Source organism: Pinus tabuliformis, chromosome 2_1, assembly GCF_031772625.1.
Source record: "Pinus tabuliformis cultivar Carrire ecotype Pingquan chromosome 2_1, CPIR1, whole genome shotgun sequence".
In the NCBI taxonomy this organism is placed as follows: Eukaryota; Viridiplantae; Streptophyta; class Pinopsida; order Pinales; family Pinaceae; genus Pinus; species Pinus tabuliformis.
Window position 1 is genome coordinate 838,995,715 of NC_142299.1, and position 5,040 is coordinate 839,000,754.

Consider the following 5,040-nt stretch of genomic DNA (forward strand, 5'->3'; position numbering starts at 1 on the left):
ATATATCTACTACTTTAGATTTAAATGCTGAAGGGAGCTAAAGATTGGCAAACAAAGACCATACATTGAGCTATCTTGTTGATTTGAGGGTGACAACCGTGAGTCCATGTGTAAGATCATTTTCCGAGAATAGCAAATGAACTGAGTAGTTAGCCATGAGTAGTTGTTGAAAGAGAGACTCCCAACCTGAAACAAAAGAAAAACCAGTCAAAAAACTCTAAATTCACATTTCAAATTTCCTTATTTCCTATTATGCAGCCTAATAGGATTTAAGGGTGACAACTGTTGATTCCCTGTGTAACTTCGTTCTCCTAGAATAGGAAGAGAATAGCAAATGAATTGTGAGTAATTAGCGGTGAGTAACTTCACGTTTTACACATTTATATTATTTCTTTTAAACTCATAAATCAATAATCCCATATAGTTTCAATGATTTATTTAAAATATAAAAATTGGCCATGGCGTGTTATCTTACCAACCGACAAAATGTAACATAACTACTTAACAACAGAATAAAGACAAACTATTATCCTCTCTTGCTTGTAACGTCAAGAACTTTATGTTTTACATTTATATTATATTTTTTAAAACATAAATTAATAATCGATATGGTTTCTCTCATTCAAATAAGAAATGGAGAAATTTATTCCTATGAGATAATATATGAATTTGTTTAAATAAAAATAGCAAATGAATTGTGAGTAGTTAGCATGAGTAGTTGTTGAAAGGGAGACTCCCAACCTGAAACAAAAGAAAAACCACTCAAACAACTCTAAATTCACATTTCTTTAATTTCCTATCATGCTATAAAGCCTAGTAGACTGTAGCATAGAAACTGTAATTATAGTTCCATTCTGCTTAAATCAACAACATATTTGCACTGGTAATAAATGCCTTCTGATGCTTCTTTCAAAGTCTTTGAAGTAAATACTATGAGACGTTGAGTTTGGGCTACCATGTCTGCTATAATAGGCCAGTTCTCAACATTTTTGGGCATTCTCGACACTGGAAACCAATACTTCTTCAGGCCAGCCACATTAAATACTTTGGATAGGCCATTGGGTGCTCTAACATAGTCTTCAATGAATATGGTAACAATTTCAGATTTGTAATAGAAGAATCGGTCCTATCAAATGCATTTTCGGATTGTTAATTTATTTTTCCAGAGAAGCACCCATCCTTAACCTTAATCTCTATTGAAACAGAAATTTAGTTTTAAATATGACTTATAATACTATTTTTATTTTTCAAATATTTTCATTGTCACTTAAAGCTTTAACAAATCTATATATCATGTTAAATCCAACTATTTCAATTTTTAGTTATCCTCTTTTTCGGTTAAAGTTGAACAAATTTATATATCGTGTAAAATCCAACAACAATTAGAACAATATTTAATCTGTACCATTTCCCCGTTTAAAAAACATATATGGCCTGTAAAATTTAAATACGATTGAAACAATAATTTCTCTGACATTCTGTTTAATCTCGAACTGTATCAACCAGATTGTGTAATAGGCAAAAGAATTCTCTGACATTATGTTTTCTCCCGAACTGTATCAACAAGATTGTGTAATAGACAGAAAACGATATTTCACCGAATGCATCTTGTTGCAAAATGTTGGCAATTTATCCATATTGTAGTAGATATAGCAAGCCACCAGCTCCACGTGATGGTGTCCACGGTGGTACTTTAAACAGAGTCCATGCACGTGCAGGGTTTTGTATTTCTAAAAGAAACAACCCCATTAATTCGCAGTGTGGTGCTAGGTATAGGCATGTTCACATGGCATAATCAGACGAGTTGAAAATGCATGCTATGGAACAGATCGAGGGGCCGGTTCTATATATTGGATCACTTGCCCATTAACTTTCCAACGGGAAAAGTCTCTGGCTTGGAAGCTCTGTTCGTTTTTCGTTTGATCTTATTCAGCTATGATGGAAGTCCTTCATTTCTTTAAAGTAGCTGCTATGCATTAAATTGATTTTTGTAAGCGATGATACTAGTCATTGGATTGTCGAGCTTGTTTCGTTGCAGACTAATGGCTCAGTTACACAACATTGTGCTAATTTCATTGCAGGGATTACTATGGATGGTTGCTCAAGCTTATGGATACGGTGGCTGGAAATCTGGCCATGCCACATTCTACGATGGCAGAGATGGTTCCGAAACTATGGGTAAGTAGGACATTTGGTTAGAACATATTTCAAAATTTTGTTTATAATATGGTAGATTTTGGAAATTTTGTGGAATTTAATGGATAATTGGTAAATAGGTTGGAAATTTAATATGGTAGATTTTGGAAATTTTGTGGAATTTAATGGATAATTGGTAAATATGTTGGAAATTTACATTAAAAAGGACACAATATGTATATATCTGTAAATATTTTGGAATTTGAGGTGAAACACTTAACCTCTGCATCAAAACTTATTTTAAAATATTTTACCAATCTACAATTTAATTAAATTAATATGTCATAAAGAAACTATAAAATTCTGGTAAAACTATTATTGTTAAACTATTATTTCAGATAAAAGTATATTGTCCAACGTCCTGGACTTTGGATTGCAAATTTTGGATATATCTCAAACTTGAAGAAAGATCAATTGTTTTCAAAACCTGCAATACACATATGAGTACTAAAGAAGGTAGCCTATGAAATTGAAAATTAGATTGTAGATTAATGGCAAACAAGCAACCCCAGTAGATCCCTGATTCTGTTGATCAAATCAAACGGAAAAGAATTCCCAAAGCTTGAGGTTGTAAGTAACGTTGTAGTTTGGTTTTAGGAACTGTTTGAAATTCCAATAAAGGCTCCCAAATGGATAGTCAGTCATATAAGGGGGATGCCTAAAGCAGTCCCCTAGCATGGCCTAAGTCTGCACGTAAGTATGCACGACATTCGCTTGCAAAACTGAGTCGGCCATACAAATTAATCTGAATTCTGGCTTCATTCTGATTTCTTCTTTATCTTGTGAATATAAATTAGTTGTACTCTGATTTTTCATATATGCTTGTTTGCAGGAGGGGCATGTGGATACGGGAACCTGTACAGCCAAGGTTATGGCACTAATACTTCAGCTGTGAGTATTGTTCTTTTCAACAATGGACTCAGTTGCGAAGCCTGCTACGAAATGAAATGTAACGATGATCCAGAGTGGTGCTTGTCCAGGATAGTGAGGGTCATAGCCACTAACTTCTGCCAGCCAAACTATGCTCTCTGGGATAGCAATGGTGGCTAGGATAGCAATGGTGGCTACTGCAACCGACCCTTGCAACATTTCGATATGGTGGAGGCATATGGATTTTGTGCTTGGCCGGGGAGGGTTGACCTTTCAAGACCAAACAAATAAGACTCTGGTATTAGGTACCTCGCTCGAGGGGATTGAATCAAGCACTATATGAAAATACCCAGCTCAGGTATTAGGGGTTAGCCCGACCATACATCGTAGATATATACTTATCATCTTCTATACGTCTAGCAGAATGATTTATTCAATGTAGTTTCAAGGCAATTCCGAACTAGACCAAGCAAGAGAAGTACGAGGTCAGGTAAGTAATTAGGTTTTTCTGAAACACACCTGATTTTTCATGAACTTCCCTTCTTTTGTCTCCTTTACCCGCAGGAATCAACCCGTACACTCTAACGCCTTTGGTCTTTCCTATTTGCCTGTTTTCCGGTTGCATGTTCAACCTTCCTTGAAGTTTTCTGGAAGAGGGTGAAGTTTACCAATGGCACGTTCACACTGCGTTCAACCTTCCTTGAAGTTTTCTAGAAGAGGGTGAAGTTTACCACTGGCAAGTTCAAGCTGCGTAGGAGAGGGAGCATGTTAGCCAGCTGAAGCCTATTCCACAAAACCATTTGCCAAGCCAACCCTATTGAGTGATAGGTGTTAAATTTAGGGTTCTCCAAATGTAAGGCTAGCATCGTCGTATAGTTGTCATTGAAGATTTCCAAGCTGAAAACAAAGAACAAATAACCCACTTTTAGCAACTTAGGATATGTTAAAAGGGGCAATTAGATATGAAAATGAAACCCTACAATAAGACCTCCAAAACAGAACTTTGTATAAAAGTTTTTTTTTGACCGAATGTTTTTTAAAAACATTGGTTAAATAGATCGGTCCACCCAAATTAATATGAAATCAATGCACTATCGATCGCTATAGTCCCATTGCCGTAGGCAGGGACTAATAACCCAAATGAGGTGTTTATCCAAATTTCCACCTCTAAGATTGGTAGGTAGATAATATAGATGTTTATTTAAATTATTATTAATAAGTCATAAATAAGATATCTATCTAAATTTCCACCTATATTAATGGTATATAGATAATATATTTTTCTTAATATCAGATTTTAATATATTGTTTTAGATAATTAACTTTAACTTTTAGGCAATAACTAGACTACAGACAATAAAATTTATAAATCTTAATAAGATCAAAATTAATAACAATTTATTGAAACTAATTACAAATATAAATAACTTAAAAAATAAATAGTTAAATTATATATTTACAAATACTTTTTAAGAGAACAAAAATCTTGAAACAAATTGGCTAATATATAACTATACATATTAAGAATCATGTTAATATAAATATATAATAGTAATCCACCATTAATAAATTCATTGGTGGACTTAAACAATTCAACACAAACTCTCATTGAAAAGGTAATAAATTCAAATAATATTTTAAATAAGGCAATCAAGAGTAAGGAACATGAGTAGCTGTCATGACAACACCTTTTCTTCACAACGTCTAGTTTTCTTAAAAGAAATCTACTTTTGAAACCTAACATATACCATTATTACTTGACATTGATGTTCTATGGAGCAATGACAATAATCCAAATAAAAAAATCTTTTAAACCAAATTGAGAGTTTCATTCAAAATTTCTGCAACCCTTATTAATTTCAAAGTCATAGAAAATGCTCATAAAACATAAGAGAATGTATCTATTAAAATTCTTCTTTCCAAAAATTGCCAAAATTAAATATATGCCCAAAAGGCTTTGATTTTCACCTAGAA

The 5,040-nt window shown here is 33.5% G+C and overlaps 1 pseudogene; it reads left to right on the top strand.

Moving 5' to 3' along the window:
• Nucleotides 1–2,042: 2,042 nt before the first annotated feature.
• Nucleotides 2,043–3,246, top strand: LOC149203271 (expansin-A8 pseudogene; annotated as a pseudogene).
• The last annotated feature ends 1,794 nt before the right edge of the window (nt 3,247–5,040 follow it).